Raw genomic sequence first — 26,585 nt, 5'->3', positions numbered from 1 at the left:
AAGTTGAGCCATGCTCAACTTCTGCCCTGCCGTGGTCCCGCCCACATCACATCCAACCAATGAACGGCCCGCACGGAATATAGTCAACATGGTTGAACGCAGCGTAATGAAGAAAACGGTGCTGGCAACCATACAGTCAGCAAAGATGGCGGCTTCTCAGCTTGATGCCGAGAAATTAATTGAACTTGTGAGAAGGTTTCCTTGTTTGTATGATATGTCGCATCCTGATTTTAAGGATACAGAGAGAAAGGAGAACACGTGGAAATCCATCGGCGAAAAGCTTGGCGTGACAGGTGAGTGCCGTTGTTCCCGCTGGGCACATTCAGGTGAACCCCATGCATTGGAAATCAAGCACAACGCCGAAGGCGTTTCTCGTCCAGTGTTCGATCGATCGATCGATGTACGTAATTTACATATGAGCCACATCCTCCTACCTACCGAACAGTATAATCTTACGTGCTGCCTTGTTGCAGGAGATGTAGCCATGAAGAAATGGGTAAACTTGAGGGACAGATACCGTAAGTTGAAAAAGGACCACGACGGCAAACTGCGGAGTGGAGCAGCGGCGGTGCCCCCGGTATCATGGATATATTTCAAGATACTGGAGTCGGTATTATGTCAAAAGAAGTCTGACGCCAGGTAAACACACACCTTCTTTTGGTTAAAATAACACCACGCGTTTCATGTGCGACCAGGCCAGTCTCTAATCTCGTGATCGCGGATGAAGAACCATCCCTGGCCCTACTTCAGTAAGAACGTCGCAAAATTTCCCTAGCTGTTTACGTGGAACAAGTAGAGCCCACAGTAACGGAAGAATGATTGATTTTCTAGACAGAGCATCATGCTGTCTTCCGGGAGCGGCGACAGTGCTCAGGGATGCTCCCAGATGCTGTCAGATACAGATGTAGACCTTAGGTACGTACTTCATATTGCTAACAAATTTTGGCTTCTGCTCTTGAATGTACGAAAGTTGTGTCATGGCACCCCATTAACTTTTTTTTTTGCAGCCCAAGCACGGCCGCACAAGCTGACGACAGCTGCCTTACAGATGCAGCAGCGAGCATACCCAGGGCACCAGAGTAAGTACGTGACCCAGTGTCTGTTTGTATAGGTAGACGGATATGCCAATCCATACCCTGCTTATGGGCACATGACACTAAAACTTTGTTGTGCCTTCAATGGCACAGTACACCTGTTTCCCTCGATTCACAGAGGCCCTCTCGCAGGTCTTCCACGGGGACGAAGAGGCGTGCGTAAGTGTTGTTGGGTCAGATGACCACCATCTGCATGTGCACTTGACTGCCATACCTTAGTGTATTTTTCTTCTCACCAGTCAGGATAATGATGATGGACTGTCGCAGCTCCGGTCTGCATACATGGACACGATGGAAAGGCTGGCGAAGCAGCCGAAGCTGGACCGCATCGACATGTTTTTCAATTATGTTGCAGCCTCAGTAAGGGAGCTCCCCAGCGACTCTCGGAGCAGGTTCATACACCAGTGCCAGTCACTCCTTTACCAATTTCAAGGACAGCTAGATGCAGACAAATAAGATGTCATAAGTGAAATAAATGTGCCATACGGTTAACATGCTTTACAAATCTGGTCACTCTACTTAACAAACATTGCATGGATGGTTAGAACTGTCCTCTCAGCACAGCTTCGTCTTGCCATGCTAGCTTGCCAGCACCAACAAAGTATGTAGAGAGGCTCTCCCTAACAGAACTTGCACTGACGCTGTATGTGTTGGTAGTCATCCTTCCAATCTGGGAGAGTCCCCTCACTGCGTCACCAGCCTCCCTCCAGCCTCCGAGCACCAGGTCCCCATCACTCGTTTCACGGTCAATGTAGCACGGTGGGCAATAACTGGCCCTGCTTTCCTTCTCATTCATGAGAAAATTGTGTAATGCGACACAGGCCAGAACATACCTGTTCACATTTCCTTCAGATGCCTTAAAAGGGCTCCTTATAATCCTCCACCGACTACACATGATTCCAAAACTGTTTTCCACCACCCGCCTTGCTCGTGACAGTCTCAGATTGAACACTCTTTGACGGTGCTGGGTAAGCTTCCTCTTGGGATATGGTCTCATTAGATAGGTTCTCAGAGGAAAGGCTTCATCACCAACCATCATATACGGCAGCTGAGTTCCATCTGCAATTGGTGTGGCAGCTGGCAGTCCCAGAGACGATGATTCTAGGTGTTGGATTAAGTCGGACCTTGCAAAGATCCCACCGTCGCTCTCACTTCCGTATGAGCCCATGCTGACATATAGGAACTTGTATTCGGCATCGGCGACGGCCATAAGGACTTTACTGAAACTGTGTTTATAGTTGAAATTGCTGCTCCCTGTGTTTGCTGGGCATTCAATCGTGACGTGTTTCCCATCAATTGCGCCTGCATAATAATAACAATAAAGATCAATGTTAACTGCTATTCTTTGGCAAGTGCACCCATGCAGTTGAAAAACAAACAAACAAACACTTCATATGTGTATATGGTGTAGCACAGAAAATACAGGGTGTTTTCCTTTTATTGGAAACACTACGCTTCACGAATGGAGCTGTACAGGCGAAACAAGTAATATTTTCCTGGTACATGAGTAAGAAACAGGTGCTACATAATTAGTAGCACCTGTTTCTTACTCAAACAGCGTGAAGATAGCCTCCAGTTTTCATTTACCGCCAACTTTCTGAAGCGCTGTGTTTCCAATAAAAAAAAACACCCTGTACAATGTGCAGGCTTTACAGAATGAGCTCCACCAAGAATTAAGCTGTACCTATGCAATGAGGGAAATTCCAGCGTGCCTCGAACTGCTCAGCTACCCTTCTCCAGTCCGCACTGTTGGTCGGGCACCTCACATATGTGTCCTTTAGGCAGTCCCAGATGGCCTGGCAAGTCTTGGAGATTATGGTACTTGTTGTCGACTTCCCAATGCGAAACGCATAGGACAGACTTCGCTGATCGTCCCCACTTGCGAGAAACCTGTATAATCATTTGCTTTCGTAATTTAAGCGTAATGCTAGCTCGCACACTGCTGGTTATAACATTGATACAGTGCACAAGAAAACAAACGTAGGACGGAATATAAAATACCATATTCGTGCCTTTGTTTGAAATACTCATTACACGGGTCCCTTTCATTCAGTACCACTTGAATTGCACCTGAAGGCGATAGCAACCGGTTTCCAACTATATCATAGACTGTGTACTTTTTCCTGAAGAAAATACCTGATCGTCATTTCCAAGCGGGTCCTAGCAGGGATGGCGGGTCTCCACCGTGTGTCTTGCTTTGTGATGGAAGCCTGTACCTTACGGAACAGCACCTCGAACGTTTCGGGAGACATCCGCGTGAAGCTGTAATCATGCATTTTTATCAGCACAAACGGTACATCGCAGTGGGTATTCTCAGGCTTATTGAGCGGTCACGTACTTGAAGAAGGTTTCGTGGTCCCTTGCACGAAGCCTTGGAATCAGAGTGGCGGAAGCACCTTCGACGGCTCTGTGACGGTGGATTTCACGGACCCAGAACCTTCTGCGTCTTCGTCTGTTTTCCGTATTTAGCTTACGGATGAGGTAAAGCAGCAACAACGTTCCCAGGTATGACGCAGAAGCTCGGTTACTCGCATCGCTGGTGGCGTCCATCTTTGCTCGCCGCGGCTCGTGACGTTCGACATCACTACACATGTCAGGGATAGGCTTCAGAACCGGGTTCCAGCCAAGTGAGAATTGCTTTTCGGGGGATCATCATTCTGCCAGATGAAACATGTGGTTTAAATTATTTGCAGGACAGGAATTGCGTAGCTTCACACAAATACTACGACTATAATGTAAGAGTGGTTTCAAATATAGCTTTCTTGTGTTCCTTGCGTTATCGCACAAGGTGTAGTATCAACTATGATCCTTTATTTGGGGGGTATGTACAGTGCAATCAACAGATGCTATTTACAAATCTGTGTTTCCTACTGTGTTGAAATGGGGTAGTTTGTATCTGAAAGCCATAGTGAAACACAGGCAGCCAAGGACAGATGTTTGATGCCCTCGAGAAACTTGGCAACACATTGCAGTCTGGCTACACATTGCACATACAGTGGATGCTGTCTAGATTTCCAGAACACAGAGATCAAGGCTGCATTTAAACAACAAGTGGTTAGAGAAATCCGAGACAGTTGCATGTGTAAGCAGTCCGCTGTTGGATTTGCTTCTGTCCGAGATACGTTATCTCAAAGGAGACACTCAGAATGATACTAGGGCTGCCTGTGAAATGGAATGGAGGAGAGGGGGACGATATATAACCCCTTTTTCTTGCATAATGTATAATGTAAAAACCCCGAGACTAGGGAACACGAAGGGACAGACACAACACGTCTTTCTTGTTTTCTTGTCTGTTATTCTGTTGGTTAAATTGTCATTTGTTTAGCAGCATAAATGTGTACATTCCAGAGTCTGCTAACAAATATATCAGTTGAGAGCTAGCAGTCGCATTGTAGCTGCCTCACCTTGTCCTTTGGTGCTTATGTTTCACTATGGCCATCTTTGCTATTGCAAAAAAGCAAAAACAAAAAGAGCACAGACAAACACGAAAACAGCAGCCTGGAAAGCTCCCTGTTCTAGTGCTCGCATGGAAGCAATGCAACGAGGTAACATGTTACATTCATGAACTGTACATAGTAGTACCCATCACAATGGCAACCGATTATTCAGATTTTTCTTGAACTGCTTTGTCTTTTGGAGCTTTGATTGCCCTGCCTATTATTCGAGCTTGATGTGATTCCCCTCTTGAGAAGATTGCTGATGCTCTGCAGTGTGTTAATTTTGAAACTGTACTGTGCTGAGGTACAAAAAGAGAATTCTCATATCTGCATTTGAATACATAGGACTAATTTGGAGGTACTTTCCTTATTGACATTGCACCAGGTCCCAATATTGTTGATTGATGGAAAATGGTAATAAATATATTTATTTGCTTGCAAAACAATACACAAATGTCGTCTTTTCTAGTGAGATATTCCCTGTTCACCAGACATAAATGTGGAAAAGTTAAAGGGGCACAATGATGGTGGAGTCTAGCATTGTTTTTTGCTACTTCACATATATTCACTGTTATTCGTGTGCACATTTGGACTAGGAAGGTACAGCATGCGCATAAAAAATAATTTCGTATGCAGCCACACATATATATATTCAGAAGATTAGATAGATGGCCAAGCATATATAAGTGTGCTTCATGTGAATTGGGTATGCTTGGGTATGATAACTTCCATGGAGAAAGTTACATTGGACCTGTAAGACTGCCCTTTGCGAATGGTTTGGTAACTCTTTTTCGTGTCTCTAACTGTAAAGGTAAGAGGCAGTCGAGAATGCTTCAGACAGGTTTGCAACTTACATATGTAGTGGCGCTAGTGGGTTGGGTTGCGGACACTGAAGACGATGCGCGAGAGCTCGGCCTGGATCATTCTTCTGGCTGATTCGTCTGGAGACATAGGCTCCAACATGTATTGTCTCGTCCCTAGTTACTCATATTAAATCGTTGTTATTCCCACGCATACCGACTATCTCAACATATTGTTTATCATGTCCTATATGATAAATATTAAATACAAAGTGATTTGTGTAATAATTCTTGAGTACGGAATTAATTCCGAGGCTCGCTAGTGATGTCAGCCAGGACGACAAGTCACATAAATTGCCTCTAACACTCTTACACCCCCATGGGCTGATCTGTGCGTTGAAACCGCACTCTAGAGAGGGATAAGGTGCACCCACTGATTTGGTTCCTAGTCTATGCTATGCCCTAACTCTTCAGACCCCACATTTCTAAAAACACTATTTCTAAGTGGTAATATGTGCTCTGGGATTTCATTTGCGTTTCCACACTGTGCAAACACATGGCTTCTGGAACTTTGATGTGCATGTTTTTGTGCTACGATGGTCATTGCAAACAAAATCCAGTCGTCTGAAATGCAGTCGTTTGTAGCGTGCCAGACGACGCAGCATGACAAGGGAGTGTGGCATTCAAAGAAAGCAACTTTAAAACTCACAGAATCCCACAAAATGTTTAAAACGTGATTTGAATTTCGTTTTACGTCGCTCGCCGTTCCACAACATCGTCGACGGTGTTGCACATTGGCAAATCGTGCGTAAAACTTGTCCCATAGCAGTATATGCGGTTTCTCAAATACATAGCACGATTTTTTCCTGCAAAAATAAAACGCTGTCGGCATTTTCTTGCTAAAACGGCTGTTGAGAGTTAGTGAATGTTCTAAGATAATGGACTCTGCAATGTGCAAGTGCTGTAAAGGGGCTAACGCAGACGCGACTTGATACAAAGTGTACGGGGCTCACAAAACACAAACGACGAATTCCGGTCACAACATTGCGCAGAGTTTGGCTCACGAATGAGTTCGCAGCTGCTGCACTGTTTACTTATCGCGGAACCCAGCTGTCCGCCATCTTCAAGCACAGATACGTGAAGCCACGAACAGCCGTAGCTGGAATCCACTGACAAGTAGGAATGCACACACAATGCCGTCACACACGAAGGACGTCACAATGCCCGTTCGGGTGCATCTACATCATAACAATGGCTGCGCCCATGTGTGTTTCGGAATGAATTATCTATTTTTTTGACATGGTACTCTACCGAACTGGGAGAATGAAGGTGCATTTTGGGGAGAGCTGGATGTGGGCTTTCAAGAATATCACAACCGTCTCGATTATTTGGCATGTCGGCATAGCTGACCTTTAACGTGCGCTCCAATGTCGACACACGGCACGTAGAATGTACAGTCCGTCCAAGTTTCTGAGTGCAAAGGGGAACGAAATTCGCTAAAACCAGACGAAGATATGAAAACATACAGGTCTTTGGCTGCACGTAGTGTACGCTGCACAGTGGTTCTAGTGTTCTACGCGTATGTTACCTTCTGACGCCCACTCACACAAACGTTTCCAACCTCAACATGAAATGACCCCATCTCACCCTTGAGGTTCAAACAAATGAAGGGCACGAAATTGAATAGAAGTTTCCCATACGCTCTAACATAAAACATACAAAGTACATCGATAGACAACATCGGCGCGTCGGAAGGCAGTGTCGGCGGCACAGCGCCAGACAGGTGAACACTCGGGTTAGCAACGTGGCTTGCAGGCTGTAGTAGAGCATGTCGTTGATCGGATATCACGAAGCATGCAGGGCATGACACGTAGTGTCGGAAGCTAAAAAGCCACGCAAATCAGGTCAAGGTATCATGCAATCACGTAAAGCAACCAGAATCGTCCCCGAAATTGTCTACTGTATCTCGCAATACGCAGGTGCATTAAAACATGCAGCAGGCTTGCAAAAGGTGCGAAACTCAAGTTGAGGATCGTGGTAAAAAGCTACATAAGTATGTAGATATACTTCAGGCATGTTTAATGTAGATTTTCCTTTACAGAAAACAAGTAAGCAATTTCTTACTAAACTTTTGCGGCAACTTGTGTTCGTTCTTGCCGACACTCATATCGCCGTTTCGTACCGCTGCATTCCAAGTTTACAGTATATCAAGCTAGATGTACTGCTACGACACACTTGTGTTCTCTTCACCCAAAGGTACAGCAGCCTGTTTTGGCTTGGCCGCCCCTAAAGGCGCTGTACCATTATTGCGTTTCAGGTTGAGCAGTATGCCGTACGAGGCTATTATCTTGCTATATATGGAGAGTTCGTATTGAATAAACAATGAGCTGTCGATTTCAGTCAAGTATAGGAAATTGCGAAGAGGACGAAGAATCACCTGACCCCATTCATGGTTCAGCACTGCTCGAGCACGTGTGATAGCTGCTCGGCCATGTTGGATTGAACACTTGTTCTCTCAATTGGAGTCATTATTTCCTATATTTCGGTGCCGAAAGCAAGCTGCATAGGAAAGCTGTTTATGAAACCTTCAATGGCAGTTGACTAGAACAACTGTGCGGATGACGATGACTGGAACGACTGCCGGTGCATATAGGCGAGGTGAACGAGCGTCTGAACGAATCTTCATCTTCCCTTTTGTTACACTCAATGCGGCGCATGAGTACGACGGAGCCTATGGTTAGCCAGATGGCTAACCTCTCTTGAGGCAGTAGCAACAATACTGACGAGGAGCTGGCTTCTGCACGAGAGCTCTAAACAGAATAATCGTTCTAGTCGTTGTTCTGTGGTGCCAGTTGCAATCTACGCAACAAGGAGAGTATTCGCGATCCGCTGCGTCAAAGGATACGTAGGGATACGTATGATACGTGAAAGGATCTTAGATAACAATGAATGAACGGTTGCGACGTGCATGAGTGTCAACTAGCATAACCACACATAATTTGATTAGCGGCATAGCCGAAACGCACAAGTTACGGCAATGCACTGCACTATTAAACGCCGCTAACGTACCGAGTGACACGTAAATTTTGTACGTAATACACTTAACGTGATAAACTTGCATTACTTCCTTCGGTCACAAAAAGTAATCAAGCTTGTCTAACCGTTCACCTGCGGGAAGTCCGAAAGAGTGCAGACTTCCTCTGTGACGATTTCTGCGTCCTTTGGAGGTGCAGGGATTCCCCGTCATGTTCGTCTTCCCGCTGTTGTGATGATCAGGTGGATGTGCCATTCCGTTCTCACATTAGCAGTTCGCCACAATCTAAATCTAAAGCATTCAAAACCCTCAAACTACCTACTAGCCTCTGCGTGCACAACGGTTGTAGTCCGAGAGAACACGCGTGGCCGGACAGACGTGATGTCATAGACTCACAGCGGTGGCATCCAATGTATTGTTCCGTTGACGAAAGCGTGCTGGGCGAACGCAATGCATCCTGGACAGGTCCTGGTCGCACGTCACAGAAAACGTCAAGGCACACGTGACCTTAAAGATGGCGGCGTCCATGATCGGCGGTCAAAGCGTTTGTAAACAATGCGGTTGTTGTTTCTGGGCGACGTTTTGGACGTTTTTCGATCACGGTAATTATTTTTATCCGATAATCTCGCAATAAAACACGCAGTTTCACACATAAAGCTTCGTATTGTTGAGAACTTCCAAAGATGTGATAACGACCGCGCGTTAAGACTTACCGAGCCGATGCGATGTACTTAAACTAAGGTGAAATGGGCTACCATGTTGCGGAAGAAGCACCGCATAGTTTACGCTGGCAAAATACGGTTATCTATTGGTGTTATGACGGCGAAAATGTCGGTAAGCGGCAAAACGACATGTAAACAAAGTCGCATGACCTCAAAATGACGTTTTCTATGACGTGCGACCAGGACAAGATGGCAGTTTTGCCATAAGCACCCGCTTGAGGGTAGTTACAACAATGGCAGGTTTGTGTCACCCCTGTGGTCAGACTCCAACAGCTCCCCATAGAGCCCATAGTTTGAGATAATTCGCACAACACTGGACTCAGGACCAATGAGACTGCAACGTTGTAGAAATTATGCAATGCTAGTCGGCCAATCAGGAGCCTTAACTTTGGCTGACCTTTCGGCCGGTTCTGGCTGCCATCGACTTCTACCGGATTTCACGCCTACCGCCGTTACCCGATATTCAAAATAACTGAAGCTTCTTTTGGCTAAAAGAAATATTTATTTGACACAAAGCACTGATTCAAAGATCTGATACATCGATGCAATGTGAATAGAAAGTCCACTGCGTTGATGACACACTGTACCCAAGTTCGTACTTGAAGCAAAACGAACACACCGTTCATTTCTTAATACCGAGGCAGTTTTACATACAGTTTTATGAGTGCGTGCCATTTTATGATGAGTATCTTCTTTCGCTGCTGCTTGCAGACCGGGAAGCGCTTGTGTTGCACGTAATCCTGTCTTTGCTGTCAGCCCTCGAAATCCGACGGCGCCCGTGCGTGTTCTCCACTTTCCAACCGCTCCAACTCACGAAGCATTCCAGTTCCGGAGTTGATAGACTGTTCGTAGGGTAATAGCCGTTCCAGGAACAGCACAACACGCGTAGAATCACAAAGTGTTCTGCCGACTGACACCACTGAAACACGGAACACTAGAGGACGGACACCGTGCCGGCCGATGCGTGCTAGTTCGGAACTATGCCAATACTGCTGAAACGGCCGCCGGCATGCTCCACGCACATGCGCGCGAACAAAATGGGATTTCAAAACATTGTCGAGCAATCGGAGCGCGGACACAGTCTGGGCCAATGAGCTTGCAACGTTGTAGATTGGCGGAGTGGTACATATTCTATACAGCCGCATCCTCGGTTACCTGAGGAGGACTGGTGATGTCTCCTCCGTCGTTTTTCTTTCTCCTCCGTTCGACGGACCGTTTGGATACTCGCGCCTCAATCAAATGACTCTCGCCCAAACAGCGCGAAGGAAACTGTGACGACAGTTCTCGGAGATCAATGAGCATAGCATCCAAATATTTACACATATAATGTGCAGCCAATCAGAGATCCCCAGATCAGGCGCGCCGGTAGCGACGGTATTTTGGAGGCGGTGCGTTTCGCTTTAGAGCCGGCGGCTGGCGTCGCCGCCAAAGGCGAAATCTGCGCAGAAGGCATGTTCTTTTGCCACGCGCAGAAGAGAGAGTCACGTGATGCCATAGCCCGTTGTGCGGATGATTTCATACGCCTACAAACCAAACACCGCAGCGGGACGCGGACAATGACGACGATGACCACGCGTTTCATAGCTTCGCAAATTCGCTTTCGCCAGCGTGCGCATAGTAGGAGGCCGTTAAATAGTCAGGGGTGTGTTCACAGCCACCTTCCAGAATCGCAAATTTGCGTTGACTTCCCTCATTATTTTACCAGCAGGCGTGCCACGTAGTACGCTCCGCGCTGTGGGCGCGAAAGACTCGTTCCCTGCTACCCCCTCCCCCTATGATCGTCACCGTTGGGAGAGGAGACTGAACGACGTAAATGAGTCCAACGTTCGGCGTTTGCGTTACAAATATATTTTGAGGTCCCCTTAAATAAGGAAGACATCTCATATGATGACGACCCACTGCACAAACACATCACTGCCACATGAACATGAGGAAGGAATAAAAACAGCGCGGGAGCGAAAATATTCTGAATCAATAGTATTTGTTTTTATTGCTTTTCTAAACGCGTATATAATGCAACTAACCTATATATCGTTCCATAAAACAAATGCATCAGTCTGAAGCTGTATTCCATCTCTCATGAAATATTTTCGTACAGCTTTAGTGACTGAGATTAAGAGACAGGTAAGGAATAGACGATAATGCAGAACAGAATGCTTTATTCTCCCCGCGCAGTCTTGTGCGGACCAGCGGTTGGCCACTGCATGCGCTCTCGTGTAGCTGGACGATTACTGGCGGTGGCGATTGAGCCAATACAGAGCAATAGTCTTACTTGCACCATGACCATTGAACGATCACTGACGAGGGCGGAGCAAACGCGAGCTTGCGAAGCTAAGTAGTAGCGAGGAACTCACCCCTGGTGGACCGGCCATCACCTCCTCTACAATGTTATTCTGTTTTCTGACATCTTGAAAACTGGAGGGCGGGCCTATGTTGGACGTGCACACATGTGTTCAAGATAAGTACCTCACATTTTCAGCAACTCCGGGGATAGGATGATGTCATTCGCAAATGGTGGTTGGCTGAGAGCGTGTGATGTGATAAAGTTCTATTTTAACAGTGTAGAGCAGTGGTTCCCAACTTACGTTATTCGAGGGTACCCGTGATCGTGCCAGCACGACTTCAACGAACACTGGTGCAACCGTGTGGAAGTGGGAGAGAGCGCAACTTGATACCATGCAAATAGCAAATTATTTAATCAGTTTAATCAGTTGTTTATCAAGTGGCAGTGGTGGGCGCGCAGCGTGCTATGCGGTGAAGTTCTCATTTTAGAGTGCAATGTCCAAGCGATGCTATGAAAGACATTAGTTGAGGAAAAGTCAGCGAGTGCCGGTAGAGGGATTGGGACTTACACCTGTGATTGTTAGTCTGGTGTATTTTGATCAGACATTGCGCTCTCGTCACATATGCCAGTAGAGCTCCATAACTGCGCTCGTTATGAAGACGACAAAAACAAAACAACTTTATTTTTGGCTTTGGAGAGTGTGGAGGTTCATCGCAGGAGGCAACACTCTACCCCATTGCTGGTGGGAATGTGGGGAATAAAACAACGAGCCCCCCTCACAATAACGATCGAAGTCCGATGGTGTCCAGAAATGTCAGAAGAGCTTTGAGCGCAGAGCGTTGCTGGGTTGGATTAGGCCAGGGACCAAGCAATTTCGATATGGAGAAGGGGCGAGAGTCGAACTGACGAAGAGACTCGCACGACAAAAACGTGTCTGCTCTATCTAAGGAAAACGTGGAATGCACATCACCTTGTGACCTTAACCACAGTGCTTGAATGCTTGAAAATGGGATAGGAGCATTGTCTGTGCATTAACCTTATCGTTAATCTCGTTGGTAAATCATGCTTGTTCTAGGGACGAAGGAAAGCGTAAACTGCTCTTGGCGATATGCTGTGCCGCTTGTCTGCTTCTATTCTTCGGCGCCCTGGCAACTGTCTTGAGCTCAAAGAAAGCCGGTAAGCCGCTTCCCAGGAAAATGCTCGCGCAGTTCGAGCATCCTGTGTTCGTTGTAAGCAAAGGTGCTGCAAGCGTAACGTTGACGCGCTATGTGTCAGTTTGAGTACAGCTTGAAGTAAAATAACAGCGACAGAATTATACTCTTATTTTAGGAGCGACTGTAACTGTATTTTAGACCCAGTAATTTTTCTCGTAACCGTAAAACACTACAGCTTTTGTGTGTGTGTGTGTGTGTGTGTGTGTAATCTACATGCATCTGCTCGCCTCGAGGAAGCCTGTACCGTTTCCGACATCCTCAGGTAGCGCCCTTCCAACTATTTTTAAAAGCTACATTCGCAGCACAAAAGAAGTCTTTTTACTTTATGACTCTTTTATGAGTTTATGTTAGTCTTTTTGGTGACTAAATGTGTGGGAGTTCTTCTAAAGCTTTTGGGCTATTTGCCGTTATTTGGAAGCAAATAACAGTGTCATAGGACTAAGAGAGGTAGTAAGTGCGATCATGAGAAGTAGAAACCCTACGTGTGTTCACTCGCCTATCTGTTCCTCTTTTCTTGGACTGTACGTACGACTGCGTCCTCTCAACTGCTAATACGTGCCTCCTCTTTCTGGTGATGTATTCTAATAGAAGATACGGGCGATGACAGCACGGAGTCTGAAGAATACTATCCCCTGGTGCCCGATGGTAAGGTCAGTCAGTCAACGCCGTCCTCTGCAAGTGAAGAGGCAACAACAAAAGTGACACGTATGTTCAGACCTTTCATTTCATCTGGACGCGAAAAACAACCGCAGAAGGACCCAATGTCACGTAGGCATGGACGAGTATTCTGACCCTTGGCCTTCCAAATTTTCCAGCGAATGAACATTGACAAGGCTCCCTGTGGCTGCAACGTACGTTTTGCAGACTGTAGAGCAGCTTCCAGCTGAAATTATTCATCTCTACTACAGTATGCACGTGAATTTCGAGCAAACCAGCAAGCAAGGATGGAAATCTGATGCATTATAACATAACATTCTGGGGCAGTAACGCTATTTACATGCACGTGGCCAGTTAGTTTGTGCCTATATATCAATGTTCCACTTGTAACGTAAGGGCGACGGGTGGAGAGAATATGTCTGTGGTAGAAGGCTCTTTGCATCTAATATTCATGAACTAGCCAGTCTACAAGAAGTCTGACACGTTCTAGCGGATGCAAGTTTGTAAATGATCTAACTGTGCGAATTGTTGAACTGACCAAAGGCAAACATTTATACTGCGCGGAATAGCGCTGTACCCGCTCTGCTATCGCCACTAATTTGATTCCAAACGGGCGTCACAGGTACTCTGGTTCCGCTAATGAATGTCCCCCTCCTCTCTTCATGCAGGAAAGCCTCTGCCATTTAGACCGTTGGTGTGCAGCTACAAGCGGGATATGAAAGTAGGGTACCCTTTCCCTCCCGACGGCCTCTGCGACTTCCTCTTTCACACATTTGGAGTCTGTGACAATGGCTTAAACTACAAGCAATATCACGATGTCGTTGACGAGGACAGAGCTCTACTCGATCAATTTAAGGAGGCCGCCGCCAAGTCCAAGTTAACTTCGTACGGCATTGATATATACGACCAGTAAGTAATGAATTACCGTATCAATTCATGCATCGTTGAGCAGTTAGACACATCACTGTTCTCGTTAAAGGGATAGTTTTCACATAGGATAGAAAGGGATTCACAGCGAACGGCATTCACACTGAATGACATTCATTTCGTGTCACACGGTGAAACAAAATGGCAATACACGAGAATGAGTTCGGGGAAGTCATTCGTTTTTCCCTCTCGCACCGAATGAGTGCCCTCGCGGTAGAGAGGGAGCAAAAACAACCGCAATGAACCATTTGAAGAGATGAAAATCGAGTGAAAAGTTGCACTCCAGCGTTTTATCTTGAATTTGATAACTTTTGACACGAAGGACGGAGGGCTAAACAATGTTTTTCGAATAATTGCCCTGATTCCCAGTCGCCATGTTGCCAAATGCGGTGCAGTAAGGCTCGCAACCACAACAACTTTATTGGGACATGATTAATGGGGAGTTTCATCACCAGGGGCGATATTCTACGCCATTGCTGGTGGTGATGCGGGGAATGAAATAATGTGCCCCTTCACAATAAGGAATCGAAGTCCTATGGTATCCACAAAGGTGAAGATAGCTTTGAGGGCAGAACGTTGGTGGGCTGGTTGAAGCCAGGGAAAAAACAATTTTGTGAGAGAGAGGGACAGAGAGTCCAGCCCGTTAAGGGATCCGGTTGGTAAGGTTGGCAGTGTGGGCAATGGAGAAGAATATGCTCTACATCTTCTACAGTACCGCAGTGACTGCATTGGGTGAGTCAACTTGCCTCAAGCGGTAACGCCACTGCGCTGTAAAAGCCACATCGATGTGCATTCGATGAAGTAATGCGGCATCTTGACGAGAGGTACGTCGAGGCATGCGGAAAGCGAGCGCTTGACCAACTCTGCTCAGCGTGGCTGGGGGCAAAATGTCAGCGGTCCATTGGCGGGAAGTCAGAGGGCTCACGAGGCGTGAAAGTACGGACCGACGATCTCCTCTGAACAGCGCAATACGCATCCGTCTCCGAGACTAGAGGGCTGCTTCTGCGGCGCTGTCGGCCTGTCCATTGCCTTCGACACCGCAACAGTGGCGGATCCAAGGGGGGGGGGGGGGGGACGATCGCCCCAGCCCCAAAACGTCAGTTTATCCATTAGATTTCCCTCTCCTCTCCCCCACTACGCGCTCCGACAAAGAAACCGCCCCCCCCCAAACCGAGGGTCTGGATCCGCCCTTGCACCGCAATGGGTTTGAACACATTGGAGAACAAGCCTGTGCCCTGCTTCGTAGACAAGGTTGTAAGCCATTAACACATCCATAACCAACGGTGCGGATGGCCTCGGGTGCCAGAATTTTCAATTGCTTGCAGCGCAGATGTAGAGTCAGTGAACACGACCCATTCACGCTTGGTAAAATCGACGATGTGCTGCAGAAAGAAAAGTATGGCATAGACTTCCGCAGCTGTGGATGATGATTGATGCGAAAGGCGACGTCCTGCCTTCGGTCTGGATGAAGAATGCCGAGGCGGACTTCCTATTTTCGACTTTCCTATTCCGAGAGACGCCATCAGTCTATGCTGCGGCAGAGGTACAAAAGTGCGCCTCTACCAGAGCATAAAAATGGGCTCGAAGGACTTGAGGGGGAACCTGATCACTTCGCTCCTGGAGGTCCGGAAGCCGTACGAAGGTGGGTGGCACAGGCAAAGACCGGGGGGCGTCCGGCGGTGTGACGTCCTTAGCTATGAAGCCAGTGAGAGCCTTGCGTGTACTCTGCGCTACGCGATGGAGTGGGCTGCGGGGAATGTGCGCACGCAAACGTAGAAAGTGTCGAGTCGTTTCTCGCTCACGGTGTACCTCCACCGAGAGTTCACTAGCCTCAGCAAGGACTTGCCAGGACTTGCAGTAATGCTTGCTAATTGTCTTTGCCTGTAATCCTTGGAAAACGCAAGGATTTTGTGAAATAATCTTACATTTTGCTAGTTTCGAGAAAAAATAAAGAAATATATATCGAATGTACCCGTACAATGGTTTCATATGTGAGGCCTTGGAAGACATCATTTGCAAATGACGTTCTGCTTCTTTGTGTAGCTAGATGCAAGACAAACGAATGACATCCGGTGCGACTGTCATTCGCTGGGATGCCATTCAGCTTGCAATGGGACAGGGGCATAACTGTAAAGAAAAAGAGCTGCTGTAAAAAAAAGTAAATAAAGATAAAGAACTCTGTCTCACTCGTTTTCATAAGCACGGTATTCGTTCATAAGCGTGGTATTGGTAGCGAAAATTGCCTTTCATCCCCAGCAAATCAGGTGACAGCGCGATATCATTCTTAATGGTGTTTGGCATTGAGCTTGTTGAACCCAACCTCCATGAAGCGATTTGTTTTTAGTTCGCACTATATGATGCGTGCCCGTCAGTGCCGTAACGGCAACATTATTTCGGGAGAGGTTCAATGGAGCCCTTACTTTGGGGACGAGAATTTCACCCTCGTTCCCCTTCCAAAAATCGTCACCGAAAGCACGATTTTGGGAAAGTGTGAGCCCCGAACCCGCTCCCATAGCTAGGCCACTGGTGCGCGTTCTGCTACCAGTTGTTCCCTGACACCAGCTCCATGCGACGGAAAACCAGCGAACCGTTTGGAAGAGTCTTCCTTCGATGTGACTGTTAGAGTACAAAGTGAAAGTTTAGTAGAATCGGTAGCTGGAAAAATGCACTTTCGTGTTGCGAATTTGACAACTAAATGCAAGTACGGTCGAAGAAACTGTGTCCAATAATGTACTGAAAGACATATCTAGTGACACTGCTAAAGGGTGTTTCTTGCAAGCACGGGGGTCGGACTCGCTCAAGGAAGCGTGACCACATAAATTCATCCCTTGCTATCTAAATTAGTCGTACTATGTGGGTATCTCATATCTGTTCGTTAAACAAATAAGCGGTGAATATTTTCCTACTTCATAACTTGCTTCTGTGCTGTCGTTCGTTCGTCACTTTATTATCACGAAACCTGACAGACCAGAACATGGAATGGCGGGTCGATTCGTTTTTGCCATTTCCGGTTCCCGTTGGTTCGCAGAGCAGCACGAAAGCAGAGTTTACAGTGTGTTTTCGTACTTAGAATACTGTTGCCTTCGGAAATACATGCCTACATTCGTTCAGATGGGTAACGATTTATTGATTTCGCTCGCAAGGCATACAAACGCCACTTCAACACTACATAGGCGGTAAACATCTTCATCTGTCTCGGTGGAAAGCAAAGGGTTGGCAGTGTCGCAGGTAATCTCATAGATAAGATATGATTCACGTTTGATACGACAACGTTTACCTTGTGATTTCGACAGCACTACTCAATTCGGCACATATCCCGAACATTTGTACTTACTCAACGCGATTACACAGCTTTCCTCGCTTCCCAAGCAGCAAAATGCACTGAAAGTCGAGTGCAATATGGGTCGACGGGTAGGCGAAAGGCCTTGAACAGATTCATGAAAGTACAGAACATTGATAAGACACATACCGTCCACCCCTATTGCACTCGACTTTCAGTACATGGTGCTGCTTGGGTTCCTACGGTGGACGTCGTTCCCTCCATCGGCTCGTTCCCCCCGTTTGTCATCCCACGTGACCGCACAGGGTTGGCAACAAACGGAGCAGCTCTGCTGTAGTTAGGGGGCTGAAATTCGTCGACTAACACTGTCCATGACCAATGGATGGCTGCGCCCGGGCGGTCACGCTTAGGGATAGGAGAATGCCATTGACTGCGCGCCAAGTACGTTCTCTAGAGTCTTCGTATATTAACTCTATGAGTGCAAAAGAACGACCCTCGCCTGTGCGATAGGCACAGGCGTCAGCAGCGAGCTGACGGCAGCAGACGACAAGAGTATTTAGCGTAAGGCCTGGAAGAGCCGTTTGCCACTGAGCCGCATAAGCTCTTTGCGACCTAGATTCACGCAGCATCAACTCCCTGCTGCGCACCTGATTTTTTACTTCGATCTATTTGAGCATATGCATATTCTCTTCTGGTTGCTTTTGATCCAGCTGCGGCTGAGATAAAATATGTGCTGTAACATCAATTCGTGCTTGGTGAGTACCATAAGCACCAGCAATAATGACATGTTCCAAAAACGACAGAAACTAAGCTAAATAAGTCGGAAAAGAAAAAGAGAAAGAAGGACAGGTAATTACAGAGGCTGATGCATCGCAGATGCAATAGCTATGAGGGCACCACGATACGGCGGGCGGCTCCGAATTCAGATTCAAAAGGCCAGAGCGCGAGAGCAGCAGTTCCATGCGACAGTTCCGTACTATCCTCAACTGATATTTCTACATCTGACCTCACACTAACGTACATCTCCATAACCGAAACTGAATTTTGTACTGCTATTAAAGGGCTGTAAGGAAATACATCTTATGGTTTTGACAAGATTCCAAACTTCATCGTGAAAGGTCTTGCACCCATTCTTAGCCTACTTACAAACATATTTAGTTACTCTCTTAGGTTGTGGATGTTTCCATCCTATTGGAAAAACTATACTGTTGTTCCCATACATAAATCAGGGGTTCACAATTCACCTGCCAATTATAGCAAATATCGCCGATATCGCCTTTGCCTTGTATTTCAAAGTCTTCGAAAAGATAATACATAATCACATCTATTCGTTTTTTAAACCTTTACTGTAATATTCACAGCATGGCTCTAGTGCTGGTCGATCAGTTGAGTGAAATTTGGTGACGTATCTTCACAACGTAGGACAAAGGTTGTCGTTGTGTTCACAAGTTGATTCCGTTTATTTGTTTTTCGAAATCCTTCGACTTAGTTAGTTATCGACTCAGTTAATCACCAACTGCTGTTACATAAAATGTCGCGTTATAGAATTCGTGAATTAGTTCATGGTATGCTTCTTATCTTTCGTGTTGACTTGTACGTATACATGGCTGCTATTCTACCTCTTATGATGTACTGTCAGGTGTACCACAGGGGTCGAACCTAGGCTCCCTTCTCCTTTTATCCCCCTAACTCAATATCTCTATAAATGATCTGTCCGCATGTGTCAATAATTCTCATGTTCTTGGATATGCAGATGAGTTAAAACTGTTCAAAGATGTTTCGTGCATAAGGTACTGTAACCTGCTTCAAGATGATGTTATTCGTCATGATATTATGTCTGTTATGGACTGGTGCTCTAACAACTTACTGACTCTGAATAGTGATAAGACACTGATGATATCATTTACAAAGAAGTTTAATTGGGTCAATCATATGTTTGTTCGTGTATAAAATTCGACGCGTAGATGTTGTTGGCGATCTTGGTGTGCAACTTGACCCGTCATTGTCTGTCGTCTATCATGTCAACAATATAACACCTGTAGCAACTAGGAACCTCGGTCTTATTGCTCGTATTACGTTTTCAAACCCTTAATGCTTGCGCCGCCTATACAAATCTCTGGTTGTACCACATTAGAATTCGCATGCACCGCATGCGACAGACCACAGACTTGACAAGACAACATTCCCAGAGTTTCGGGACACGTCTTGTTAAAGTTGGCTTGACCTGCGTACTCGCTGTCCTCCTTTGAAGCAATGCGTTCCACTGTTTTTGTTAGAATACCTGTTGACCCTGAGCTTTAGAAAGAAATGCTCACACACATGTGTTGCTATGAGATGTCCTTCGATGTCGTACAAGTGGAATGGAAGCGGAAGAGCGTCACAGTTTTCTTCCTGGAGGATGTAATTTCGCCGTGTTGGCTTCATGGCAAAATGCATTGGCGTGCTTTTTTTTCCTGTACTTGACCGAAACAGTGGGTTCTCCAGAAAATGCCCATGTGAAGCATGAAAGGTGAAGCTGTCTTTTACGCTTTACAACTTTGTGCGCCACTGTGGAATATTCCAGTTTTGTTCTCATGACGAAAGAAGTGATGGTGGGCTCAGTGTGGGTTTGCGAAGCGTTTGTATCATCATCCCTGAAAGTGAAACGCAGGGATGGGGTTGGTTCAGTGGTGTACATGTCGGTCGTAGCTTTCGAGTACCCAGGTTTGATCCGCGAATGCTTTAGTATTTCTTTGTTTCTTTTTTGTAGATTAAACCGTTTGGAGAGTAACGGCAGAGCGAGGGCGTCAAAATTTTAGGGCTTAATAATGCCGTAATGGCGCTATGTACACTGCACGACTGTTGAGTTTGATTTAGTTGCGGTAATGCTGTGCGCTCTCCCTTGTGTGCTTAATATGTGAAACGCAGGCGACTTCGGTTCACTCCGACTTACTTAACCGTTACATGAAGCCCCGTTTTGCACACTGTCACGCGTGTTTGTTGTACTGCAGAGACATTTCAATCGCTTAGCATAAATTCTTTGTTCCCATCGCGTAACTCATCAAATTTTCATTATTCGAGATTGATGTGATGACTGAATCGTCGTGCACGACTGAATCGTTTGCAAAAGGAATATTTATAATTGCATATCTTATGCATAGTCTTCATTGTATAGTGGTTAAACATTTCCGATGACAGTTGTGTGATTCGATTCTGCCAAAGTCTTATTGGAACTGTGTGCCGTATGTTGTGATGATTAGAATTGTAGACTCCGCCTGTGCGTTATTTGATAATAGATTCCTTACAACATATATTGACAACTGTCCAACCGTTTGAGAAAACATATACACTGTGCAATTTTATTAACAAAATAAGCTTTCGCAAAATATTAGTGATCCTCTTTGTAAACAAAGATTGATGTAACATGCCTCTAAATTTCAATTAGCGATTCTTCTTCTATAATTTCTTTCCTTCGGGTGTCGGTGTTGTATAGAATGTGGTCGTGTAAAATCTCTTTGATTGCCAGCGCTGATTCCATGCGAAGATCCATGTACATAGTGTGGAATAAACGTCTCCTTAGAAATCTTCAATATAATCATAAGCTGTTTTCGTTGCGATGTGTAGAAATACATTACAATATGATGACAAAGAATACGTTTATTATTTCAGTTATACACTTGTTTATTTCAATAAATTACAGTTCTATTCCAAACTCTGAAGTTTCCGTTTGTTGTCTTGATTGATGAATTCCCAAGACATCAAGTATAGTTTATTCTGATTATTGGGCGCTTGAATCCAGCGTTGATTAACGCATGCGATATGTTGTCGCCTTATTTGTATTGCTTCAACAACTGGTACTTTGTTGCGATGAACTTGCACAGTCTCTTATTGATGTTTCCTTTCTTTGTATGGAGATTCTTGAATGGCGTACAATAGAGTATTAGATGAAAATCGTCCGGTGGTCCACCGCAAATGATATGTTTGTTGAGTTTCAATAAGTGATGATACATCAGACCTTGCACGACAATATTGAACTTCTGTACACTCAACATCATTGACTGTTAGAATAAAATAAATGTGTAGAGGCTCTAGGGTGGCATATATCACGTGATAAGATTTTTTATGTGCTTTCCATTTCAACCGTTAGGTGTAATTTCAACAAATCCGTAATGAATCGTGCGATATAGACTGCTTGTATATGATAATTTGATCTGATTGCTTTCTTCATTAATGCAACGCCCATTGCAATGATTACAATTACGTTTGGTCTAGTGTATTTCAATTCTTCGTTTGCAAACCTCAAAAACTCCACCATCAATCCCAGTGGTCCTTCCGATGTTGACGTGCAAATATTTTTACAACTATTGTATCGTTTCGAGGCTCCTCCTTTTCGAAGCAGCTTTTTATCAGGTCCTCCCATGACCTATGGTAACGAGGACAAACATCCGTCCATATCTTCAATGTATAGCAATTGTCTGTCTGTTTTGTAGTGTGCCTCGACACTTAATTAAATCATATCGGTGCCAATTTTATTTATTAAAAATTTATTACGTTATCGTGTTTAGAATGTTCCACCTGACATGAGAATTATGAAAGTCAATTTACAAAAAAGATGTGATGAGCGAGAAAAACGCGAGCTTTAAACGGAGTTAGTTTATGACTTTGACCATGACCATTGTGGGATCCCCCTTCTCCCTGCGGGGCGTAACCTTGGCAAAGTGCATGGTAGCTCAGCTTCCCTCTCTCACTCGTTCTTCTTTTTTCTTTTTTTTTGTTAGTTGGTTCTGATTGAAAAAGATGTGTTCCTGTGATGTATCGCCCGGCTTGGTCAGAAAGTGTTTTCCTAAATTAATTACTGCTTTGAGTTTGCTTCAGATGATCGCTCGATTGATATTAATAAAAATATTCTACTAGTTGGGGAAGTATTTTTAAGTTGTGTGCGTTGATTTTCACTGTAGCAAACTTTTACATTAATTTGCATTTCAGATGAGTTGTTTGTTTGCGGCTTCTGCGTGTACAAATTACTATTGCAAAATTATCATAAAACGATGTAATTAAATTTGATTCTCGTTTTCGAATGAGTATTGTTTCCATCAATGAATAAATTTGACTTTCTCTTTTTGTTTCAGATATTCACTCGATTGATATTGTGTGTGTTGAGAATAATGTATGCATTATAGATGTGTCAGATCTGAAATACATTAAAATGCATCGTTTCCCGTTTTGGTTGAATATTGTTTGCGCCGATAGTATTTCTCATTTGCTTAAATAATGTTTCTCTAAAACCAGTTTGCACTGACATAAAAGTCTGTTCTTAGATTTTTTGCGTGCTATTGTTTGTTGATAGAATTGTTATTGTGTTCTTGAGAATCGAATAATTCCAATGTCTATTTGCAATCAACAAAAAATTTCGTCTCTGTACACCGGTCCTAAGAATATTTCCTTTTGGAGGAAAGAATGTAAAAAAGACAGAGGGTTTCCCCACCCCGTAGACTGACAAGAGATGTGCGGATTCTTCGCTTTGGGCTCTATAGAGAGAGAGAGTGACCCCACCGGACTCAAGTCTGGCTGTACTGTGTTAAGCTTAGCTGTGCTGCGTGTTTGGATACCTCTGTCAAGGTAATGTTTATAGTGCCCGAGTAGGATGAAAATTCTATATTGTTAGGTAGCAAGGATGATTTTATGATAGTTCAAAAGATATATTATTTCCATTTCAATTTATTAATGTTTGATAGTTTGTTTTGCTATTATTTCCTGTGTGTTGTTTACATGTTGGCAGACGCATCGTTCAAATCGTTTCTCTGCATTCATCCGTGCCTGTTTATTGTTTTTCAATTATTTTCTTTTTGTGTACCTCTTGTTTGCTTTGGTGCATTTGTTTTGTTCTCTATTAGCTGTTGATTGTATTTCTCATTATTTCATTGCATGTATGTACTGTTTACGTGTGGATGGTGTGCCGTTTAAAGTGTTTCTTTGCTATTCATCCGTGCATGTTTCTCGTTTTGATAGATTGTTTTTCAATTATTTTCCTGCATGTGTCTGTTGTTTACACGTTGGCAGACGCGCCGTTTAGAGTGTTTCTCTGCTATCCAGTGTTAAGTGCGTGCATGTTTCTCGTTTTGATAGATTGTTCTTCAACTATTTATCCTTTGTGTACCTTTTGTTTACGTGATGGGTTTTGGCTCTCTCTTAGCTGTTGATCTTGTTTGGATATTATTTTCCTGTCTATTGTTTACGTGTGGATGATGCACCGTACAAAGTATTTGTCTGCTATTCATCCGTGCATGTTTCTCGTTTTGATAGATTCTTTTTCAATTATTAATCCTTTGTGTACCTCTTGTTTACGTGATGGGTTTTGGTTCTCTATTAGCTGTTGATCGTATTTCTCGTTATTTCCTTGCGTGTGTGCTATTCACATCATAAGAAATTGATTAATTGTGTCGTGTTTGAATATTCAACTTAGCTTCCCATATTTTTTATTATGTGCATTGCATTCATTCCGCTTTCTTTTTTTGGCTGGGTTTTTTGCCTTCACGCAGAGTTACAACATAATTCTTGCCACTATTTGGCTTTACTATCCTTTGCATGTAAACCGCCTACTGCACACCTGTTGTAGCAGGAAAAAATTAGCGATTCAAGTCGACCTAGATTGAAAAATGACGATGGAAGTCGGCCCAGGTGTGACGGTATCGTCGCCTGGATGGGATGAGAGTGTGCATGTCCCTACTTACAGGTAAACCACTCACGCGTCACCTGAAAAAAAAATTGCGAACGAAGTCGGCCCAGTGTGAAAAATCGCCAACCAAGTCGGCCCAGGGTGTACAACGATAAGTGTATGCTCAGTTCTTCGGCCCGCTGGTAAGCACACGGACAGCCCCTCACCTGCGCGCCACCCACCGCGCGCTGGAAAAAATGATAAAAAATTGCTAGTGAAGTCGGCCCAGCTATTGTTCTTGAAGTTACATACATCTATCAGAACTGGCGGCACGGGTAGACTTTTATAGGGTAGCACCCTGTACAATTGCCTGACGACCAATCACAATCGAGATTATATATTATACCAGAGGAAGTTATATACCAGAATTTCTTTTGTAAAGAAATTCTTGTTATAACCTCCTTGGTTTGCAAGTGGGTTTGCATGGTCGCATGGTACGGCCGCCATGAAAGCTCCAAGGTCGCGGCGGCAAGATCAAGGAATTGCGATGCTTTTCGTAATCCAGGGGCCCTATTCTCGTTAAAGTAATCGAGCTCGATTACCTTGTGTCTCGCATGTGATTGGTCGTCAGGCCTTAGTGGCCACGCCTTCTTCACGTAAAGACCAATGACAGGCAAAGACACAAAGTAATCGAGATCGATTACTTCGACGAGAATAGGGCTCCAGGGACTTTACTTGCCTAGTCTGTTAAAACTCCACTATGGTGCTCATGTATAATAATGTGAGACTTTTTATAATAAAACTTGTAATTTTGATTGTAATCATATTGATTAAAAATATCTTCTTTGATTAAATGTGCTATCCATTCTGCTTAATTGAAAACGCGTGATTGCCACTAATAAAAAATATTGTGTATGATGTGTGATACCCCTTCAATGCTATTGCATCATACCTGTAATAAGTATACTCTTTATTATGTGTATTGTGTTTCTTCTGCTTCAGGTTTTTTGGCTGGGTTTTTCTCCTTCACATAGAGTCATAACATAATTCCTGATGCTAATGACTTTAATAGATATATTTTCACTTGTACTTTTGTGTATGGCTATCTTTGCATGTAAACAGCCTACTGAACACCTGTTGTAGCTGAAAAAAAATTGCGATTGAATTCGGCACAGATTGAAAAATGACGAAAGAAGTCTGCCCAGGATGAAAAATGTGAGCGGGTAAGCGCGCACGCAGCCCTCCGGCCACGCTCCGCCCACCGGTAAGAGCCTCCACCCCAGCGCCGCCCTTCCGGCGCTGGAAAAAAAAATACGCGAACGAAGTTGGCCAAGGCTCAAAAATGACAAAAGAAGTCTGCCCAGGATGAAAAATGTGAGAGGGTAAGCGCGCACGCAACCCTCCCCCCGGCGATAAGCGCGCGGACAACCCTCCGCACACGCACCGCGCGGGGAAAAATACGCGACGGTGGCCCAGACGCTCCTGGATTCGAACCAGACACCTATGGAACGTACTCTCAGGTGGTCTCCCTCCCAACATAATATTACTACTTACGTTTCCTTTCTCTCTTTTTTTTTTTTGTTAATAAGCATATCCCACCCCCAGCCAAAGTACTTACTTCGCGGTGCACCCTTGCCCCCCTCCCCGCCCCCCCCCCCCCTTCGGGAAAACGAAAACTCTCCGTCTCTGATTGGTGGAGTGGACTTCCAAACGCCGTGAGGCTTGAGTAACGGCATCGGCAATTCGGCGCTGAGTATCCACAAGAACTGTTAAAATATTGGTCATCGATGGGGTGAACGCGCTTGCTTGCGTTGGCTCACCCGGCGTTGCCGCGAGCAGTTGTCCCGAAAACACGTTCCCGAAACGTTGGGCCGCTCAACGTTCACGTCGTTGCCAGGTGGGTCGGTTTTTTCGTTGGTCACATTGTAGTCGTTCGTGGTCTCCACCGTTACTATTGTGTCCGAGTTAGCGCGTATATTCAAAGCGTCCATCAGCTTTCGTATCTGCGTCTTCATTTGAGCGATGTCGTTGCGTACGTCGTCCGTCATCTTTTCGGGGCTGTAACGTGTCGAGTGTTACTTAGCGAGGTTCCACACACCTTGGTTCTGTTGATCCAGTTGCGGCTGCGCCATGTTAGGGTGAACTTATGCTTTATTTTCAAACGAGCACATGGTTACAGAATACACCTGCGTGCGCCATCTTGTCTTTCTTGATGTCGCACTCACTCTTGCTTCCCCCTGTAGGCTGCTGCCTTAACAATTACTTTTATAGGTGCTTCCAGACTCATGGATTGGACGTGATGGATTGAATACAAGGCCTGTCCTGTGAGTCATTTGTTAGCTGCAGCTACGATCCCATTTCAGGTAAAAAAAAACGTTACCTTTTCATATATGACTGCGCTGTTGTTCAATACCGCTGGATTTCTATGTGCTCGCTAATCTGATGCTCGTTTTCGACTTCGTTGCCGAAGAGCTTCAGTTACAGTTGGAGTGTCTGAACTGC

General features: G+C 45.0%; 2 long non-coding RNA genes across 2 annotated transcripts in view; both read left to right on the top strand.

Annotated features, from left to right (window-relative positions):
• LOC135383068 (uncharacterized) overlaps window positions 1-26,585 on the top strand; it is an 83,867-nt gene that overhangs the window by 46,565 nt on the left and 10,717 nt on the right. Inside the window, exons 2-4 of the long non-coding RNA XR_010419644.1 lie at window positions 12,447-12,547; window positions 13,174-13,290; window positions 13,911-14,151. This is a non-coding gene — a long non-coding RNA (uncharacterized LOC135383068). The remainder of the gene's footprint in view (window positions 1-12,446; window positions 12,548-13,173; window positions 13,291-13,910; window positions 14,152-26,585) is intronic.
• Window positions 696-1,079, top strand: LOC135383067 (uncharacterized). Its single transcript, XR_010419643.1, has 3 exons — window positions 696-749; window positions 832-915; window positions 1,008-1,079. It is a non-coding gene; the product is annotated as an uncharacterized LOC135383067 (long non-coding RNA).

Source organism: Ornithodoros turicata, chromosome 2 (assembly GCF_037126465.1).
Source record: "Ornithodoros turicata isolate Travis chromosome 2, ASM3712646v1, whole genome shotgun sequence".
Lineage (NCBI taxonomy): Eukaryota > Metazoa > Arthropoda > Arachnida > Ixodida > Argasidae > Ornithodoros > Ornithodoros turicata.
Note: the sequence above shows the minus strand (reverse complement) of the source record. Positions and strands in the feature narration are given on the sequence as shown.